This window comes from Ciconia boyciana, chromosome 3 (assembly GCF_034638445.1).
Source record: "Ciconia boyciana chromosome 3, ASM3463844v1, whole genome shotgun sequence".
Classification (NCBI taxonomy): Eukaryota; Metazoa; Chordata; class Aves; order Ciconiiformes; family Ciconiidae; genus Ciconia; species Ciconia boyciana.
This window is the reverse complement of record NC_132936.1, coordinates 110,649,875-110,672,584: the sequence shown is the minus strand read 5'-3', so window position 1 is coordinate 110,672,584 and position 22,710 is coordinate 110,649,875. Positions and strand designations below refer to the sequence as shown.

Genomic DNA, 22,710 nt, shown 5'->3' with positions numbered 1-22,710 from the left:
CCAACCTCAACCATTCTGCAATTCTGTGAAACTTAGGCCCCAAAAGCAAATTACAGCAGATAACAGATTGCTCCTGTTATCCTTTGCATAACCTCCAAACACTCTACAGACTGATGAATCAGACCGGTAAGCTGACAACTGCAAGGACAAAGGCATCAGTTACTGTGCACATAGCTATCGTCTCCACACAGCCTTCAACATCAAAACCTATTTTTACCACAACATTGGCCATAATAACCATGATGATCTCTCTAGATACTGCCTCGAGCAATAAAAAAAGACCACAGTTCAACATCTTAATTTAATCCTTTATGCTGTAAAGCAACACACTATACTGTATTGTTTAGGGACAGCTCAGTGTCTTGATACAGCAGGCCAGATCCACCCAACAGGGCCTTCACTGAAGGCAGAGTAAGAAAGAAGTTGGCTCAGTTACCTAGAATCTGCAATATACATAGATTTAGACAGAAACTAATAACACCATGGTCTTCAATGACAGAGCAGCTCAAAATCCTAGGTCCAAATATTTTCAGACTTTAGACAAGTTCAGACCTGGATATATTATCTAGAGAGAATTTGTTGCTTAAAGAAAGCCTGGGCAACACCCAGAGTTTCTCTTATGAGGCTGTATCGCTCTTCTCCAAAACAGAAAATGCTGGTGACAGAACCTGAACACGGGCTGAACAAGGGCTGAACAAGGCTGAACAAGGGCTGAACAACCTGAACAAGGGCTGCATTTTCAAATGACCTTCTGTATCACTCATTCATGCTCCTTAATGTGAAGGTATGCTAGAAACCACCTTGGGCCTCGCGCAGCCCTGCAAGGGTTAGGTGTTAGATCCTGAACAAGCCAAAGTACTTCTCTGTAACCTAACCTTTCTTAAACCTCCCATCCATGACTCAGTTTGCCAGGTACCAGGTTTGCTCCCCTGCTTTTATTTCACATGTAATTACCCAGTTTCAGAAGCCGTAATCCAGTTTTCATGGAAACTTAATTTCTGAGAGATATTTATAGTTTAGACATTCTTCGGTTGTTCATGCAGCATGTAGCTTCGGGAGGAACACATTCCTGATTAATTCTAATCAATACACTAATGCTTTAGATGCCATTTTGCATGCTCCTCTGGGTAATGCCAGCACTGATTAATTGCAAGTACAAGTCAGGATGCTCTCTTAGAGGCAGTGAATTAAAAAAAAAAAAAGTGCTAGAACTCTCAAGTAAAATCTCAAGCCAGAACACTTGCATCCTGCACTTGTCTGTCTTCATGGATAAATGATTTTGAATCCATATAACACACACATACTCATTGGGTGCTCTTTCATCCTGCTAAAGAGGGGTTTCAAAATGCTTGATTCCAGCAAGCTTTGGGACTTCAGTCTTGACATCCCCTGTACAGCAACCATCTTTGTGACCATTCTCCAGACATCCATCTACATCTGGAAGGTAGAATTCATTTCCATGCTGTCAGCCAGCCTGACACCTGTGTTGCCACCTATGTCTTCAGTACAGTGCACTGTCAGTTTGCACCAGCCCCCAGGTGTAAGTTAAGTTTCACTCAGAACATTATCCCAGCCTGGCTCTGACAAAGCCACTGCTTTATCACATTCAGAGGCCAATCTGAAAGCAACAGCCTTCAACATATGAGAAGAATATGGCAACAATTAGCAAAAAACAAAGAACCAACCCTTAAATCCTATTGCCTTATATTTAGGAAAGGAGGGCTAAATGCACTTGAACTGTGCTGTGGGAAATGACGAGCTGCATGGCCCCTCCTGGGTGACAATTCAGCTTGTGAGCTCCCAGCAGCTATTAATAGGAGGTTGAGGGAAGACAAGAACTTCGAACTATCCCCTCTCTTTAAGAAAAAAGGTCTCTAAATTCAAGCTGTGTTTTGCTCTCTCATCTCCACCCGCCACAGAAAGAAATTGTGGAATTTAACAGACTCCTCCTATCTAGGTTGAGTTACAGTGTGATTTTATTTCTCCAGGTCCAGGCTCTCTCTCATCGAAAATACTCCTATTGTTACCAACACTTATCATGGTATGCCTGGGAGGAAAATGCAATGTATCTCGGCAAGGACTTAGTTTTATCTCTTTGATAAAAGGTTCAGCGAACTTTTGGGAATTATGAAATTAAATAGTAATAATAGCAGCCGCATCAGAGTATTTCACATCAAAATCCATCTGCGGCACGGTAATGGCAGTGAAAAAATTAGAAGCTGATTTTTCAGAATAAAACCTTGTTAAGGGCAGAATTAAAAATTATCAGGAGTCCAAAACAGAATTTTTCCCCTTTACTAGATGAATTGGTGAAAGAACATAACTTTCTCCATCCTGCATGCCATTGTATAATTATACAGGAGTTTATAACAGGTTTTAATCTTGCCTCCATACTGCTCCAGACTTTCTTTTGCTTCAGCAATTAATGGACACTGCACAAAGGAAGAATCAGACTAGACCTTTTCTGGCTGCAGCAAACAGAAAATTAAAAAATGTTTTCAAGAAGATGCCAATACAGTTCTAAGAGACAGAAGGAGAAAAAAAATAAAATGACCCATAGGAGGCTTTGTAAACTCTTTTCTCACTAGTTCAAACAATACAATACACTGTCTTATAATTATTTTTTATTATCAACTTTAAATTAATTTCAGTTTACTGATGTTAAAATTACTTAAAAGACATCAGGGCCTGAATTTGATGCATGATGATATAGTCTTGAAAAGGATCTACTTTCTAAAATGGCAACAATGTATATTAATGCAAGAGATTATTTAGCATTAAAGGAGATAATTCTTGATGTGCAATGCAGAAAGTTTGCAACACAAACTCTTCCGCTCACTGATCATTCTACTTAATAAGAGAGAAAAATGGTATACATTTTCCTCTATTGATTTAATGCCAGTTGTCTTTCTACCCTTTTCTATGGCCTTTTGCATAAGCAAGATGTAACTGTTGGTGATAGGTTAAATACAGCTAAGACCTTTATTAGTGTCATTGGATCAGACCTTTAACATCCCTGTGACTGGTTCCAAGAATGCTTCCTCGCCCTTCCCTCAAGATGCCTTTAGAAGATAGCTTCACAAAAGTTTTGCCATAAAAAAGATTTAAAAATGGTAATTATTTTCTTTCCTTTTACTCTTTTAATGCTTTTAACATAAAACTAATACCACCCCCACCCCAAGAAAATGCTCTGTAATTCTGCTAGGTTTGACCGATGAGTCAGACACAGTGTGTACCTTGCCTAGATCAGGAGACCAACAAGATTTTGGCTCCAGACTGCAATGATATTGCCTCAGGTGTGCTGAGAAGGAAGCTAACTCTACCTTCCTTTTAGGATTGCAATGCTGGGCTCTTTTGTAGAGCTGTTCTACTGAGAATTGTACAGCTGGGGAGATATCGCAATATGGCAGAAATTGCTTTAGGTTTCAGTGAGACACAAATAGCCCAAAAAGAGTATTTTTATGTTATACTTATTTTTTGATAACTATGAAGGTTTGCAATTAAGCCACTAGAGTTTCATTGGTCATAGGATCTCCTCTTATATTTAGAGCATGCTACAAGACCACAACTACTCTACACAGGGAAATTTATTAAGATGGCAGAAGATAAAACCTACAGAAAAATATATTTTCCTGTTAACTTCCATAGAGTTAAAAATATTAAATTTTTTTGTATCTCTTTCCTGAGTGTCTATTAGAAAAATCATTGTTACAAAGATTTTGCTTTACTAACCTGGTTTAAGTAAATTCCCTGCCCTGAAAATTTGAAGACTTACATCTGACTGCTGTAAAGAATTGAATCAGGTAAGTAACTGAAGAACTGCAGCCTCATAGTGAAATCTTATTCTTGTGATTACAAATGAGAATCTTTTAATGGAATTTAATACAGACAGAGGCCCTGGAAGTAAGAGCACAGGAACTGCAGAGGGATTCAAAGACAGACAATGAAATTATGCTGTGTGGTGGAGGGGAAACGTCTTTCCAATCTGGCACCTTTGCACTGGAACGTAACCCACTAAATGGCAGGGTTGTTATTAGTTCAGTTTTGCTTTCTAAAATGTCTGTGGAAAGAGTAACCCAGATACTTATAGGACGATTTTGGTTACTGACCATTCTGAAATGTAAACTTAATGCTACAGGCATGCTAAGAAACTCATCTACTCAAAAGCTCTGTTGGCCAAGTGGGGCTGAGACATGAGAAAGCATTTTTGCTTTTTTAAATGACAGAACAAGTTATTTTAATTAACCACTTCATCACATCCAATAAACACTTCTGAGTTTTTCGTGGGAGCTCCCCACTGACATGACATGACTAATCATTCCAGTAAGACACTACTGCAATTGCAAATACAGCAGAGCTAAACAGCTTGCCCAGAGGAATATGTTCATCTGGCACTGAAATTTCCTTTCTATTCCCCAGTTAAACCATGCAAGGTGGAACTTCCTTGGTGGAACACCAAGGAAGAGGAACACCAAGGAAGAGGTGGAACACCTCTTGCAAAATACATGGTTGGAGGCACTCCTGGGATGCTACAATTAGTAATCGTATCTGAGATGTAGGATCAAAACTGATGTGAAAAGAACAAGTGCTCAGCATATTTTTCTGATGCACAATGGCTCTTTAGTGTCACCTCCTCTTGTAGTCCTCTCCCTATTTGCGTATGAGCTTGATTACACTTCCTTTAATGAAACTAACACTGCCAAAAAATGAGATTTCACTGTATGAAACCAAATTGCAATAACTGCTGGCAGCATGTAAGCCAAGGCAATCCCAGCAACACTTAGCATTCATACAAACCATTACATCTTTAGACGCTTATACAGACCTCACAGCCCCTTAGCAAAGAAATCAAACACCTCATTTTTCAGGTGGGTGAAAAGGAGGCACAGGAAGGTTATATGACTCATTTAGTCAATAACTAGATAGCAGAACTAGGATAAGAGATAAAAATTTCTGATTCTTATTCCTATGTCCTAATCCACTGCATCATGCTGCTTCTGATGAGGGTAATTAAATTTCATGCTTCAGGGAGTAACTTAATTGTCTTTGAGGATCAGAAGGAAATGCCATCCTTTCAACCCAATGTACAGCACTGCTTAGGTGTGCCAGAGTAGTTTTCATTTTTTATTTAAATATTGAAAGTAAAAAATAATCTAATCTTAATTACAGTGAAGTACAGTCAAGGCTTCAGAAAGACAGGATGTCTCTTCAAAGAGAGGAGTAGTGGCAACATATTGTGAAATAACTGAGTTCTCAATAGCCGTGTCTGGGAGACCAATTAAACTGGGATTTTTACCTCGGCACTCAGCAATGGCTTTTCATGACACAGCTAAAGGGAAGTATGAATATTGTGTCTGCTCACCATCTATATGGTGGAATATAAACCATGAAAGATTTTAGGTTCAAAGGCTGAAAGAGGGATGAGAGGGAAGGTTTTACTTAAGAGAACAGCCATGCTTAACTCTGTATCCTTTAGGGATATGTTGCAGTTATCTAGCAGCTTTAATAACCTAGACTTCAAAATAAGGTATCAATGTATCCAAAGAAAAATTAAGAGCTAGATGAAGGACTGTTTGGATCATAAGGTTCAGAAGGATTTACAGAACATCTATTCCAGGCATTCCCGCCCACTACAAGACAGTCCCCAACCTCCTGTAAGAGGCTCCTAAAACCCATTCATCAGGTCAAACCCCATAAAAAGCTGTCTGGTTAGAAAAAAATAGCCTGACTGGATTTCAGAGATTCATAGAAACCACAAAGGTTGGCAGATGATCCTGAGCAAATGCTACCTTTCCCATAACTTCAGCTATTCACAGTGCTTGGCTGCAACACAGAGGCGGGCATATGATTGCATTGGGCATAAGGTGTGCCATATGCAGTGCAAAATAGGTAAGTAAATAAATAAAAAAAACCATGGTGCAAAATAAATAGAAGTGAAATGTCTCCCACAGAACTGTACAATACAGAAGATGTCTATACATAAGCAACGTGAGGGGTAGCATGAAATAAAATTGTAGGGGTGAAGACGAAAGATGTATTTCCTGATGAACAACTTCCTTTTCCAATTTAATTTGCTTCCTTCAAACAGACTTTTCAAAGAAACAACTCATTAGGAAGGATCTGAATGGGGAAAGATGAGGCTTGGAATGCAGAAAGTTTGTGTCCATTATTGCTTATGTAGCAGGTATTATAAGAGTTACCCTGTTGGGGAAGGGGGCCTTTGAATTGTACGACTCAACTTTGAATGGAGAAAGATGGTTAAAAAAAAAAAAAAAAAAAAGAGTGACTAAAACAATCACCTGGTCACTGTACTCAAAGAAATGGAACTTGGGAGGCCAGCATCTACTTGTCAGAGCAAATGGCACATCAGAAGTCAGACAGACCATACTACTTACAACTGAAATGTCAACTTTAAAGAAACGCAATGAAAGCAAGGTTTGCACAGCTTTCAACATAGCAGCAGTCACAGCAATGCTATCATAGTTGATAACAATGTCCTCACTATCTTACCACATTTGGAATATATATGAGAATAACATCTGCTGTGTAGGTCCAAATAGAAGAAATGCTGCCTACAGTCAAGACTAAATTTGCCAGACATGTTCAGCCTGTTTCTGTCTCACTGATCTAATCTCCCTCATTTAGTATTGGATATTTCTGAGAAAGAGAATGGTAACAGGCCATGCTGAACATCCAGAAGGGAAGCCAAGAGTAGCCGACCACATCTGCCACTGCCTGGGAATACAAGTTTCCCACTGTCTGGCATCTCAACTCCCCAGAACTTGGAGCACAGGGATGTTTTATTGAGCTCGGCATACATTTGTCTGTTAGTCTCAACATTTGGCATACACACTTCCTTTGAGCATAAATAAGAAAAGCCTTGACAAGGAACATGCATAGAAAACAGACTCCACAAGATGTTCTAGTATAATTTACTGGCTCCTCACAGTCAAATAAAAACGTACCTAAACCAAGAAGCTCATTTCCTTGAGTTAATATTGCCAATGAAATTGAAGGTGTTTTTGAACAGTGATTTTAAAACAGCATGAAAACATGATGACTGTCTTTAGTGTTTACTGATAAAGAAAATACCTAGGCCTCTTCATGCATTCCCAAAACACAGCAGTCCTGCCAATGCTGTTCGTCTCAGTATCCCATTAAATTGTTTTAGAAATTCAAATAGTCTTTTTTTTTTTTAAACAACATCAGTAAATGCAATTCAATAACATTTGCTGGGATAGCTCTTGCCTTCAGACACCATTCTGGGAAGGAGACCATGCACTGCAGCATCCTGGAAAGCTCAGAAACATGACCTCAGCCTCAAAGAGCAAGCCTCACTTGCAAGCTCACTCGTATTAGGCAAAGACTGGAAAGGAAACTATTCCACAATTCCCTCACAAGGCAGAAATGGGGCGAGAGGTCCCTACTATGATATTCCAGTGTGACTTTAGAAACATTGTGACATTTCTGTGAACTTAGGTATAAAAAGGTATACGTGGCGCCTGAGGATATTGTAAAGCTCGATTAAGTTAACAATACCCAGGCTCAGTGAAAAAGGCCAAATCAATCCAGGCACCATTCCTAGGGTCTGACTTAAACCCCATTTTGAATATATAAATCAAACTCTGAACAAGGATGAGCTTTGCCATATGAACCTGCAACAACCTTTGACCACTTCAGACAGCAAAGGCTGCAGGTATGCAAAGTATCTGTGCAGGGGTACATATTGTCAGCTCACCTTCAGGCAACATAAACTGGGTAGCAACACCAAGACTGCATTTCCTGACATTAATCATCTGTTTCATGTCACATCAAGAGGATTTTTCAATGTACTATATTCTAAGACCATTTCCTTGCTGTTCCTCCTCCCCTGAACAGAATACAACCACAATCTGAGTGCTGCAGGCTGACAGGGAAGACACAGTAACATTTCCAGCCCTTTCTTTCCTCCCTCACTGCTTTCCCACATGGGCTGCCTGAGTAGGATTTTGCCTTTTTCATCAAAATTTAGATTTATTGACTCTAAAAGTCTCACAATGACCTCTGATTTTCCCTAACAAACATAACCACAAAGCTCTCAGGCTCCGTATCTGCCAAGAACAATCAATACTGTTGAATAAAAACTAGCCTATGGACCACAGCGGCCCTTGCCTCTGCCTAGCCTCAACAGTTTTATGCAGTTTCAGCTTGTTCTTGGGTGAACCAGCTCCTGGGTAATTAAGAGTTCAGCTGCTCCTGCGCAACTCTTTTTGCATGGGTAAACTGCCTCAGGATATACTGAACTCTAGTCACAAGGAGGTTAAAGCTGCCTGAGTCTGTAGGATATGCTGAGCTGAGCAATGGGCCGGAAGGAAGACACCATTAGGCTAAAACTCTGTCAGAGCAGTCAAGTGATTGTGTTTTAGTCAGTAACTCCATCTCTGCCACAGCCCTACCGAATACATCCACCTCAGCCACTGCCAGCCGCATCCCAGCTTTGCCATTAGCCCACACTAGGATGACTTTCCGCTGATTAAATGCATTCATCTGGCGCAACGACAAACTCTTTTCTGGGCAGTAATTCAGAAATGGGCTGAATACAAGGATAAGGAAAAACAATGGGCAAAGGAAGGTATATTGAGAAAGGCTATGGGTATACTTGAGCTTCTCTTGGCTGCCTGAAGTTTTCAGGCTTTTACGACTGCAACAGCATTTTAGCCCTTTCTCTGCAGTCCCAAGGCAAGAGAGAAATGAGGGGCTGCAGGGCAACCACTGGCCTGAGGCCTTCATGAATTAACATGGACTCCTCCCAGTGCTGTGCTCGTTTACAGCACAATTCCCATAGGCTCTTCCCTGTATGCGCTAATTTAAAAATCAGTGAAGAATGTGAAAATAATGACCTTTTGGCCTAGTAATATTTTACATTCACTTGTAGTTTAAGTCATTGAGAATAACAGAGAATTGGGATGTCTGGTCTTGTAGGTAAAGTGAATTTAGTCCAAGGAGCTTTATGGCCGAAGAGCAGCCTTCCCCGCACCCCGTCCCTTTCTCTTCTCCTGTTAAAAACTGAGATTACAACAACACACTAAAAGCTGTAGCAAATTCTCTTCATTAGTTCTGTCTAGCAAGTGGCTGTGTTTGAGATTCACATCTACAGAAAAGGCCCAGAACACGCCACAGATCCATCAACATTTTCGAAGGTGAATGAATAAAGTACTTAGAGAGCAGAGCAGCTGTTTCAATTATAGCATTAGCGGCCCAAGCCCTAAGCACTCAGTGCTCCTGGAAGCCCAAGGGCATGTAGGGAACAGAGCCATCTTTATGGATTATAATTAAAAGACCAAGGCCAATTGCACATTCAGAGCAAACAGGCAGCAAATGCTTTGGTTGCAGTTGGTCATTTTCTGTTTCAGCCTTCCAGATTTTTGTTTTTCCTTTGCAAATGTGAACAAACCCCTTTCAGAGTATGCCAAGCACAAGCAACTCCAGCATTTCTATCCTGCTGTTTATATGGTTTGCAATTTCTACTTCATGAAAAAAAAAAGATTTAGGCACCTTCTCCTCTCCCCTCCACTTTCACAGGGACAAGTTTGTATCCTGAGGCACTTAGTGGATGCAAAATGTTCATTTCCAAGCAGGTAATGTCCCATGTAAATCATCGCTCCATTGCAGCAAGAGAAATGGTGAATCTATGTATTACATTTCATGCCTGCTGATGCAAACCATGTAAATTCAAGAACTTGCCTTATAACTTTTGTTAGTCAGACATCTAAGTTCTCAGACAGCAATGATTATACAGAAAATAATGGAGTTGGCTCAAACACACACACAGAGATTCCTCCCTTGAGGGAACTTCTGTTCAATCACACACAATCGAGTGGACAAACAAACCAAATTCAATCTTACTAAACTCCGACTGAACAAAAAATCAGTTTTATTCCTCTGACCATATTGATACACCAGCATAACGTAGCTACTTCTGGAACGAGACCTGTCAGTGGTTTAACAGACCACTACAGCATAATGTAATCCCCTGAGCCTGAACATGAGGTGCAGGGAAGGGCACTCTGAAGTCCTCAACACACCACTAAATAAAGCTTCATGATGTCCACTTGTTATGAAAGTGGGGAAGCAGAGATGCAACACACAGGAATCCACCACAAGACTCTGCTAAAGGCTCACAGAAATTGCAGCCTAGGGTCAAAGCAGTGGATGCGGCAACCTGTCTGAGCAGCAACACTCTTTCTAGGATGGATGGATGGGGCAGGCTCTCTTCTGCTAGAAGCCCTGAACTCAGTTCTCCATAAACAACCCACTTCAGTTAACTCAGACATGAATTCTGCCAGTAGAAGAAAGATTTCTCAACCCTACGGTCACACAAGGAGGAATAGCTTCTAGATATTTTTGATAAGTAGATGTTACATGAATAGCTTAGATAAAGACAATATGGACTGGAGCATCTGACATACAAGGAGAGGCTGAGAGAGTTAGGATTCTTTAGCCTGGAGAAGAGAAGGCTCAGGTAGCATCTTATCAATATGTACAAATACCCTGCTTTGGCTCTGCTTTGAGCAGGGGGGCTGGACTAGATTTCCAGAGGTGCCCTTCAACCTCAACTATTCCTAGAAGATGCTCCACTGACTAAAGATCTCCATCTTCACTGCTGTTTTCTTTAACAAAGCATGCTGAATTACTGGTGCTCCCAGACCAATGGTACTGGAGGCTTAACAGTAACATCTTCAATTGTTCTTTTTCAGCTATATACTTAGAGCTTCAGTTGAATGAATCTAACTTGCACTGAAACAGGATACATGAATAAGAAAATACATATTATTATCAGCTTATTGAAGTAATTTGTACTTTGCTCCCGTTGACGTAGGCCTTGAAAATGCGAAGAGCTAGAAGAGCATCAAGAGCTATTAATGAAGCTTCTGTCAAATGTTTTAAATCTCGCTCCCATCTGAAATTCATTTCAGAGTGAAAGAAACATTTTACTGTCAAATGTGCAAAAGTTAGTAAGTCTCAAGCAGCCTTTCCCTGGAAGGAAGCCCTTCAGACCCTATTAGACATTCTGCTCTGTGCTTGGTTTACCTTGTACTTTGTTTTTCTGGTCACTATTCTCTATGAACAGAGGGGGAAGGAAGAAAGGAGAAAAGGTTATTTCTTCTTGTTACTTTGTGTTAGCAAAGGGCAACATTCAGACCTCTGACATGTATACAGGTCTTTGTAAACAGGGCACTGGAGAACATGGGCAGATCATATCCAGGCCAGAAGGTTCATCTGTTGGCAAGTGAGTCAAAGAGCAGGAGCCAGTGGGAAGGACAGAGGGAATGTTGGAGAACCATAGCACTGGCAAGCAATGAATCAGGCAGAGTACAGACAAGCAAGTGGATACAACCAAGATGGCCAAAATACATGCAAGAGCACTAGCTGCCTCAGACACGATGCCCCAGAGGCAGCCAAGACTGTGACCACATTCTCACTGTGGTTGTAGTTTGTGGTTCACACGAGCTGGGAAAACAGGTGCTCTCTGAACACTTCTGGATTAAACCAACAGTCTAGCGCAAGACAAACAAAACAGTGTATTTACATACTTGAAGGCCAGCATGGACTGACTCTTTCTCTCTGTAAACTTCTGCCTCAGCCTTCTATTATTCTCCCTTTCCTTCAGCCCTTGGGTTGTCAGGGTACAGCCGTGAGTCAAGAGCAAAGAAACGCTCTGCGTGCTATTTAGCATTCTCTGAAGGGCACTAGGCAATCCATGAAACATTTCAGGAAGAAAGACACTGAAAAGTAGAGTGATCTTTCCAGGGTAGAAAACTGAACTGCACAAATTACAGTCCAAAGGAGACCTCAGTTGTTCTTTTCCTGAAATAATCTTTATGAATAATCCTGTACTTACAACCTCCATAGAAATACCTGTTAATATCAGAAAGAGCATATAACTGAAACTTAAAGGCATGAATCAGAAATCCTATCTAAAAATGCCTGAGGAAAAAAATACTAACCAAAAGGAGTTTTAAGAGTGAATTTCAACACCATCATTTTCTGGGAAATGGGGAGACGGAGATGGGGACCCATGAGAAAGGAAAAGAAAAAAGAATGGGGACAAGGCAAAGACAGCAGATTAAAGACAGGACATAGCTTCCTGAAATAAGCAATCTGTGTAGAAATGGGTGAGACTAGTGAACTTCTGTTCATTTAAAGACAGGAAAAAAAAAAATTTCCATTACAGTGGAGAGACCAGAAAGGCAGAGACTAACTAATGCCCCAGCTCTTGCAATCCTAGTGATTGTTCCCAGTCTTATGTTCCTAACTTTAAGTCATGTGTTTTAACTCAGCCAAAAGCTGATGGTGATCAAAAGCTGTTTGCTTCTAACAGCTTTTTAGATTCAAAGAGTTCAGCAGGGTCAAAGCCTTCTCCCCCCTCCTTTTTTATTTCTTTTTCTTCTTTTCTTTTTTTTTTAAACTGTCAAGTCTCTAGATTACCAACCCTGATATAGGTTTTCACCCTCTGAGGACAAACTGGACTTGGATGTTGGACTACCATTTCAGCTGTGTCTCGAAATTCTGCTGAAAAACACTTGCTAAATAGGAAAAAACCCCCTATTTTTATGCAAAAGAACTAAAAATTCACTTGAGTTCAATAATCCCTCATTCCTAAACTTATCCTGCAGAAAAGGTAATGACAGTATGTGGATTATGCATCAGCAACAAAGTCAAGGTGTCAACAGAAAGGTATGTACAGAGCCAGGGCAGCTGAGGTAACAGTCAAAAGAAGTCAGATGAGGCACACAGAGAAGGAAAACTTAGAGATAGGAACAAGTGACACACACAGACCTAACCGCAATAGACAAGGATGCTGTGTCCATATTTATGTGATGCCTGATGAAGTACAAAAGATGAAGATTCATATTCACACCGTAGCTATTCCTTCCCTATTTCAGGGCAAGGTTCTCTTGAAAGTCATACTGGGAGTCTGTGCAGACTGTGAAAACGAAATCCTTTTCTTGCAGCTAAAAATTATTCATGTAGTTTACGGTTGAAACACACTGGCACTGCAGGAAGACATCTCTGAATAAATGGAACACTTAGTCTCCAAAGAAGCTAGTTCTACTTAATGTATTAAAACCAGCTAAAAAATGCCAGAAGCGTACTACATGGCTGCAGCCTTTAGAGTCATGACTGAAGAATAATGAAAATGGGCATGATTCTGCTTCTGACCAGATCTAGGATTACCAACAGCTATGCTCTATTGCACCAACCACCACAAGTGGGGTAATGACAAACTTGGCAAGTATTTGTACAAGTTTCCCATAAAGGTTCAGATTCCTTTCTAAATTCTTCTTTCTTATCTGACTAGATTTACCTACCCTTAGCCCTGATCCAAAGAAAGTTTCTCGATGGATCCTTTGGAGTGCTGTAACAGAGTTTTCTCCTAAGCTGTTTTTCTTATGCATATTTTCTTCATCTCTCTTCACTTGCATAGAGCAGAGAACTAGAGCTGAATCATTTATATTCCGCAGAGGTGGGTTTCTGTGGGAATAATGTATGAAAGCAACAGGTGGCCAGAACAGCACTTTTAGATATTCCTTCAGCTAAGCCTGCTAAGAAAGTGCATGCAAGCTGACAATGCACAGCAGCTGTGTCCAGCCTGTGCTAGACACTACAACTTGAAACATTCAGCAAAAACTGCCAGCAGCCGAACTTAACATGCATTTGAAAAATTTTCCTTTAACAAGCCCACCAGTAACCCACTGGGGATTCCACTGGCCAATTACTGGGTAAAGGCCTTCAACAGTATTACTCAACCTTACAGTCTGGTGTGGAATTGGAGATGAAGTCACCATTACTAATAGAATTTAGTCTTTCAAGCAAACACATTAAAAGTCTCAGCTGCAGATGCATCCTTCTTTTCAGAGGATGACAAAGGCAAGTTGAGCTGAAACTCTTCTGGCAGTGCAGATGTCCCTTTACAGAGAGAGTCTGGATGGGAGAAGGAATTCTCATCTTCCAAAGCATATGAACACACACAAAAATAATACTGGGATACAAAAAAAGAACTAGTACACAGTCAGAATCGTTTTTCACCAGAGCTTCTATACTTAGAACTGTGTCACTCCATACCAGAATGAGAAGCAGGTATTTTCACTAAAAAGGAAATTCTAAGAGAAAAGAAAAATTACGTCATGAACAATTATTTATGCCTATTCAGAGGCTCCTGACACAGGAGGATTCTTGCATTCCAAAAACTTGTATTAAAGAGCAAAAAAGAAGCCTTGAATCTCAGCTTTGTAACAAAGAAGCAAAATTAAAATAAGTAAAATGATACATCAGTGGGCACGTAGCATTATTTGGATAGTTCCTTTGGATCCTTCAGGATTCACACATGTATTAGTAATTACAAATTTTTTTGCTATTCTAAACAACATATGACTAAATATAGGTATGTTCCTACAAAAGGCCTCAACATAATTTCACCAAAAAAAATTACATGAAACTTCCAAAACAGGCAAACCATGAAACTGGCAAAACTTGGTTCAGGTCTGGAATCCACTAAATCAGAACAATTATTATTAGATGTCTATACTTCTATTGCATTATAAACAATAATAGTTTCTAATAATACTGTTATGGCAAGAGTCCCCATACAATGCTGAGTCTTACAAATCACTTTTCTTATAGCAACAGCATGACATGGTCTTTGAAAATGTTATGTTATTGGTAGCTTTGTGATGCAATTTATTCATGGGTGAATTTTGGCCAGCAAGCAGACTTTGCTCTTTTTGATTTTTCCAGCATCACTTCTTAGGGGAAAACAAACTGCTTCCTGAGGCAAGGACATTTGTACTTTGATCAAAATTCTGTGAAAAGATAATTTTCAACACATTGTTTGAGCCCAGCTCTGCTCAAAACCCATGCCGTAGGACGAAAAACAATTTCCTGAGTATAAATTCAGGCTTCACATCACTGACTTCTCCTTTAACAAAAAACTAATGTGGAAAGCTTCAGTATCATTTGCTAGCTTGCCAAGATACCCGTTTATGACATTTGTTTGGTGCTTTTCATCCAGAGTTACAAAGGCTCATTGCAAATGGGTGCTGGGTACGAGCGTACTGCTGTGTTAGGAAAAAGTTGCACCTTTCACACTCTCTGGTGGGCAACCTCTCGCCTTCGTCTACCTGACCACATGCAGTCGAAACAACAGGCTGTTGGACTTTATACATGAGCAGGCGTACGGAGGGGTGAACTGCCCTGTGCTTGGCATGGGCTCAACAGGAGGTATTGGTCTACTGGCATCACAAGCTACTCAAACAGCTCTGAGGTAGGTGCAGCGACTAAAAGCATCACTGCCTAGGTCCATGCTGTCTCTCAGGCAAGATGCATAGTAACTCCTCACATGTCCCTTGTTGTTCAAGATGTTTCAGAGTTTCCCTACTGTTATCCAGATTTTTCAATGGTAATTCTCATTCTGTTTGCTAAACAGTATTAGAAAAAACAAATTACATCTATCTCAGAACAAGTGCACTTCTACCTTTAACAGAATAGACTCGGTGAAGGTAGCCAGTAAACTACAAGCAAATCTGGTGACACGTGAAACAAACTACAAATTGCAGTTTGAGTTCAAAGCAATTACCTTTGGATCAGAGATCCTCTTACATTTCTCTAGCGAAAATGAAATACCCATTACATTTTTAAGTGATGATTTAATTGACCAAAATCTTGAAATGCTTAACTTAAACTTTCTTTTAAGGTGCTTTATTTTTTGCCTTGTACATAAAAATGTTCAAGTCTTGAGACCACTGCACAGACACACAAATATTACAGTAATTCAAGCCTAAGTGTTTGTGTCCTATCCTTCCGGGTGACTGACTAAGGGAATAACAACAATGAGGTTTAGATTGTTAAAGCTTGCAAAAATTGACAGAAGAAAAATTGAAAAATATTAAATGTGGATTTATCAAAATATCATTTGGGAGATGAAGAAAGTGCATTGTCTGGCTCCAGTCAAATACATATGCAACAAGCAAAGAAACTGATTTTACAACTACCTCAAAAGATGTCTTAAATGGTCTTCAAAATAAGGAGAAAGAAAAAGAGGGTGGGAAGAATTCATTTCCATTAAGAGTGTGGTAGTACCTCAATGCTTTAACCAAGTCTGAGGCACCTCTGTGTGGAAAATGTGGTAGAGACACTATGAGGATACACCTGCCCCAAAGTACTTGAACTATTTGGAGGATCTGAGCTGCAGGTTGTATCAGGCTGCAGGTCTCCTTTCTCTCACAATCCACTACTGTCAGAAAGCATGTATTGGCATTGCTACTTTCCACGTTTTCATCAGCCATCCTGTTTCAATTTGAAAATCTATTCAAACCGATGCTCCTAGTTCCCCAGCTTTTATTTGAAAGGAGAAAATAAGTCGCAAAGTTTCACTTCGAGAAAGCTTCCACCTACATATTCAGCCTATATTCTCAGCCTACCGCCACCATTTTCATCTTGGTTGTATTGGACTGACAAGCCTGGTTGTTATCTTCAGAGCAATTACGGACTAGAGGCAGCACTACAAATATTTGCTCATTGCCCACCGGCCTGACCCAGCTACGACCTTAACAGCAGCTTTTTATTAAGAAGCAGAAAGCAAGGTTGGTATCCAGCATGTCTTTATTCCCGGACCTACCCACTCACATGGCAAACAAGAGTGCCAAATAATGTCAGGTGATCTGGGCACTAAGCGTAGGCTTCTCAAAAACAGGCACTGAGATGTGGTTGAACTTTACCCCAGATGAAGTCAGGGATGAACACACTTACTTCAGTGGGACAAGAGTCAGACAAATGTTCATACTTTTGAAAATCCCACCTGAGTTCATTAAGAGTTATGGCAAGTTCACTGACTCATTTCCAAACAAACTGAAGAGCCTTTGGACAAAATAATTTTTGATCCGTGAAACAAATGATCAAGTGTTCAAAATCTTTCAATTTTCTTTACATAAAGAATACAGCATTTCAATGTTCTATTTAACTTGCAGTTACTCTAACCTAGTTCATCAGGGAACAGCACACCACCTGATCCTGAACTTCACCAAAACACCCATGATCAACCAAATCAATCCATTAACTGCAGTACCTCATACATCTATATGGCACTTAAACGACCACCCACGCACTAGAAAACTAACATTAGTCATAGGCTTGACACCTTCTAAATCCCTCAAAGATCATTTGCAAACTATGACTTACAGTAGCAGTATCTTGGAGCTCTTTGATTTAAGGCACTTAAGAATCAGACTCTTCCAGCCCACAGCAAAAAGTTCTTGTACAGTGATGTTATGCAGCGTGGCTGAAAAAGCAAAGCACTCACAGGATGTTAATTAGCTCTAATTAAGCTAGTGTCCTAACCTTTGTCTGACACTAGTGTGCGCTTTCTTTTAAACCTTTTCTGTGAGAAACCCCCTCGTAGGTAATCCAGAGCCAGTCCTGTAAACACCTCTCTCCATCACATTCTCTTATAATTAAATATCAGAGAGGGCACCTGCTGGGCATGTTTCCCTCTGTACAATTCTGTGTTCAAAAAGCCTTCTGTTGTTAATCAGCACTGATTACCAATTTCTTTGGTGGTAATTGGTGTATCATGCTGCAAACCACAGCTCTGGGAGACATACAAAGTTTCAGTAAAGGGCATGCCCATAATCGCGGTTTCTGATCCACATGGAACCACTCCAGCACCACAACAGTTAGTTAATGCTCACAGTACTATAATTTGACAGAATGAAAGCAAATTTTGTCACTTTACAAAGCATTAGAACATGTCTTTCTGTAACACTGATGTCTTGCTTAAATCCTCAGGGCAGCGTCCTAAAAACAGAAATTTGATGCTGTCAGTGTCAAACTCGGTTAGTGAGTGGATGTGCTGGCAAACACAGCTCTTGAAGCCATCGATTGGACAATGCTTCTCTCCTCTTTTCAAGTTTTGATTACTTCATTAAATTTTTACATCTTTTCTTCCCTCAGAATAAACGGCATATGTTGAAGAATTCTTTGAAAAAATCATTTTTCCCTCTAGGGAAACAGTTTTCCCTCTAGCAAACATCTACTGTTACCTTTAGTTTAATTTTAAAATAGGAAAAAGAAAATACTGAGAAATTCAATGTAGAAGGTGTGCTGTGGTTTTAATGGTAAAATCTCCCACAGTACAGCAAGAACATAACACAGCAAAACAAACTGGTTATTATTGGATTTTTAGGTTTTGGGAGCAAGAGGATGGGACTGAATGTTTACTGTCTTTTCCCAAGTCAGCCAGAAGCCATAAAGCCAAATGCTCCATTGGTATTTTATGTTCTACCAAGGAAAGGCTGGAAAAAACATGCTGTACAAATTAAATACCTAAGGGAGGTTACCCTGGAAGAAAAGATCTTAGTTTGCAAGTAAATCCTTAGACTAATAATGTTAACAGATTTCTACTTGTTGGGGAATTTAATAGCTCAGTCTTAGGGGAAACGGGAAGTAAGAAGAAAAGCAAAATTAACAATAATTACAGATAGCTCTAATTCATCATCCCACTTTTTGACTGATTTTGAATGTGAATCAGTGCTCTTACTGAGGCAGGGGAAGGTGGGAACTATTCTGTCCATGTCCCTTTCAACACAGACATAGAATTAAGCTAAGTTGTGGTCCACAATGAGCCTGTTCCATGCAACTACACTGAGGCTGCTTGAGGTCTCAAAGGTGCTGATAGTAATTGTTTCTCAAAAAATTTTCTTGCCCAAAACTCTGAAACACTCTGCTGGCTAACGCTAAGGACAGTCTGGCTAAAAAGAAGAGGACTTCAACTGAAAACCCCTTTTTCAGTTTAGAAGGTCAAATCAAAATCCCACCTCAATCATCAGCGTGAGGGCATTCCAAAATGCACCCCTCTGTGGTACCTGCTTCATTTTATATAACGTACTAAATACATGCAAGGAGAAAGCAAGCAAGAGGGTGACAAAGGCTCTGTTGATTGCGATATTCACCTGGAAGTCACCAGTCCCCGGTTCAGCAAGTGTTCAGTATTGGTTATTCAGACTGATACTGCTGCCAGGAGAAATCAGAGCTGTAGTTCCAACACACACTGCCATTGGCTGTGAGATCTTCTCTAAAATACAAGTTAAGTTTTGCCCCATCAAACCGCACAGATTGTAACTTATGAAAATGCTAATGGTTGTCAGAAGCAGTTCTTTCTTTTATTTCTGTCTTTTTCCTCTTCAGCATTTTACTTCTCTTGCTCCTCTTCTCTTTCCCCAGTGTTGATGGTGTAAGGAAGAAGAGAAGTGGATCAGCACTTCGGTAGGATCAGGCAATAAAATTGTCTTCCAACTTTTTAATTTTTTGTTAAAAAATAATTATGACATTGCCTTTGTCATGCTCTTTTTACAACAGCCAAAAGGTTGAAAGCAAAAGAGAAGTTTGGTCACTGACTCATCTCTCTGTGAGGAACAGAGAAACTACAGAAGGTTTTTATTCAGGGGTTTTTGTTTTCTTTCTTTCTTCTCTCCTGCCTGTCTTTCATTACAAGAAGATCAGGCCTTCCCTGGTGCTGGAAGGCTCGTTAGGTGGTAGGTTATGACTCCACAAAAGCTATAACCTTGCTGTACAAGCAGCCCTGAGGGAACATTAAGTCAGGAAGACACAAGGTTTATTTTCAACTCCTGAGAAATAAGGTTTAGAAAAAAACACTTTGCAAAAGTTGTCTTGCCATTCATCTGAAGGGTGAAGAAGCTGCAGCTCTGACAACTATGATAAGGAGGTTCCTCCAGACCAAAAGATAAAGATTTGGTTTTGCTTTTCTCTTGCCTCAGAAATACAATCCTATCCCTCCCTTTAGAAAGCAGCTGGAGGGAAGGGTGGAAAACTGAAATTCCCTTTAAAAGTAGTGAATGTAAGCAACACGTTTTCTGCACTCACCACCTTTAAAATGCTGAGCTAATTCAACGCCCACCATGATCCCTGGGTGCTGCTGCGGTGACATGTAAAGAAGGCAGAGGAGGCTGAAGGGATCAGGAGGAAGCTGCTGCTAGCACAACAGCGACAAGAAGGCCTAGTGCCAAACCGGTCGGTGGAGGGGAGGCTCTGTCAGCACACGAGCTGTAGGCAAGCACAGGGATGCTCTGGGAAGGAAGAGCAGCTCCCAGGAGAGCCTCAGCTTGTCTTCACACTGCTCGTCCCTTGTAGCATCTCTGAATTTGCGTGGTACAGAGATGATACCAAATGCTCGCTCTCCTCTCTTTTTGGATCCAGTTCAGTCCTGTAGCTCTGAAAAGGATCAGCCCAAGAGCATACCCCACGTATTTTGTCAGGGTTCTCTGTTCTCTTCTAATGTCCTTTCCTCAAGTACCACAGATCACTCTGCAGATGCAGGTAAAATGAGGAGACACTATGGATGGGGGCTGCGAAGCAGAGACTGATGACTTCAATCTGCTTCAGGGCTTTTAAACACAGAACGACACTCATAATTTCAGCATTCGCTCAAGTCTATATTACTTTCTTGTTGCTCTTGCTGTTCTCTCCTGAAAATCATGCCGGACAATTTCAAGCATATATTCTTCCGGAGTTCGTATAATGCGCCTTGAGCAAATCTGCAATGAAAGCCTAACCTTTCTCTGCACATAATGATGCAAGAGCAAAAAGGTCTATCCTACTGTGTAGGATTCTGTAAAGTATAGAGGGAAAATGATCTTATTGCATTCTCCTTCTGAACTTTTCAACTCCTGAGAAAATGATTCTGCATCTAGCCTAAACAGAAATAAAGTGTCTCAGCTGCTTTGACCACAGTGCCATGCTGTCTAGGAGACACCGGCTGATAGAAGGTATGGATGGGTCCCTCTTAGGATACTGTTAAAGTTAAGCTCCTTTTGCATGATAAACTTGAGTACTACAGAAGAACAGTTTCCATGGGCAGCACAGGGAAATTCAGAAACTGATCTAAACACAAAGAAAGTCCAGAGGGTACCTAAACCAGTGCGATTTATACCACCACTTGACCTTCTCCTTGAACATGTTAGCAAAATCTAAATTGGTAGATCCTCCAACGTGGAGTGTTCTACCTTAACACCCTGGAATTCTTTGGTGTCATCATTAAGTTGCCAACTAAGCAAACATTACCAAATGGTAATAGAAGTATTAAAAAAAGCAGAAGAATACAACAAAGAATATAGGATAGGGGATTGCTATAGTTAAATGTCAAAGTAGTCTGTCCTCTGCCACAGGTTACACCTTCATAAATTTCTGCTCCTTTGCACATACATGACAAATTTATACCCAGTTATATATGTTGAGGGACTCCACTGAGGTGGGCTGCACTGTCTCTGATACTGGCCTTTTCCTACTGATAGAAATCATCTCATCTTGCAGAGAGTGTCAGAATTCGGGAAAGCTGCTGAGAGTTGTCCACCCCCAGCAACAGTTCTGGAAAGATCAGGGGACACAGGCCACATAATACCACTTAGATCAACATTTGGGTGGTCAGAATTATCCCTCATTTTTTAAAACTGAGGCAGTATTTGTTAACGCAGATCTGTTTCACACTTTTAAAAACTATGCTGCTTTGTTAGTCAGTCTAGAAAAATTCTAGATGAGGGAACGTGGGTAAGGCAGAACTTACAATAGTACAAATTAGCTCATAGTAATATAGGGTCAGCAAGTATGCACCTGTGGTAAGACGGATGTGCAAATTTCACTGGCAGTCCTTAGACAAACCGTGGCTTGGGATCTTAGTGCTAAAATGTTGACAAGTCCCGTTTTGGAAGGGTACAAGTGGATGGTAGCAGCACAGAATGGAAAAAAAAGTGTCCTCATTGGAGAATAATTACAGATGCCTCCAAAATTACTCAATTTTGCTGTCCTAGATGTATAAGGAGAGACTTAATCTAATCTAAATCTAAAGTCAAGTTTAACATGTCTTCTGTTTCCATTGTTGAAATCTTAGACATTGAAATAAGGCTTCTAGTTTGGCCTTACCATGCATTAAACATGGCAGATTCTACTTTCAATCATGCTATCACAAAAAAAGTACCAATGAACTTAACTGATTCAGTCTGGGTTTAGACCTGTTTAACAACGTACAGAGCAATGACAGAATGGCTGTACTTAAAAATGTAGCATGCCTAAGTTGAAAAATCATACTAAGTAAATAGAATTAAAATGATCAAAATGACTGTCTCTCCCTATCATTTAAAAAGATTATTTAAAAAAAAAAAAATTTTCTCATTTAAATGAGAAAGCTAAGATAAGATCGTACAGGACAAACCTCATTCTGTTTTTTAAGCAAAACTCTGTTTTACGCCAGGAGGGATTCCAAGCAGCTTAGGTGGGTGTTTTGCCTATATAGAAACTGTAGTGTTTAGCCCGTACCAGAAACAGAAACCCCTTCCACACAGCTCTACAGAAAAACTGATATCACCTCAAAGAAAAATCTCATGTAGTTCTTAATATCCTTTCTTTCAAGACATTTGTTGACTTTCATACTTTTGTTTAAAGCAGAATGATCACAATCAAACCACTGCATTTTTCGTGCTAATAAAAGACAAAGAATTAACTACTCGCCATGCCAGTAGTCAATTTTATCTGAAAGAAAAGGTAAGTTACCATTTTCAAGATATCAAAACATGAGTTACAATGCCAAAATTCTATTGGAACAGCTCATGGATGCAATCTCACTCAGTCAATTAAAAAATAAAAGGAAAAAGATAGAGGCATAAG

General features: G+C 40.1%; 1 protein-coding gene across 1 annotated transcript in view; it reads right to left on the bottom strand.

Moving 5' to 3' along the window:
* The window catches only part of ALK (ALK receptor tyrosine kinase), a 323,117-nt gene that overhangs the window by 112,600 nt on the left and 187,807 nt on the right, over positions 1 to 22,710 (bottom strand). The gene's annotated exons all lie outside the window — the stretch shown is intronic.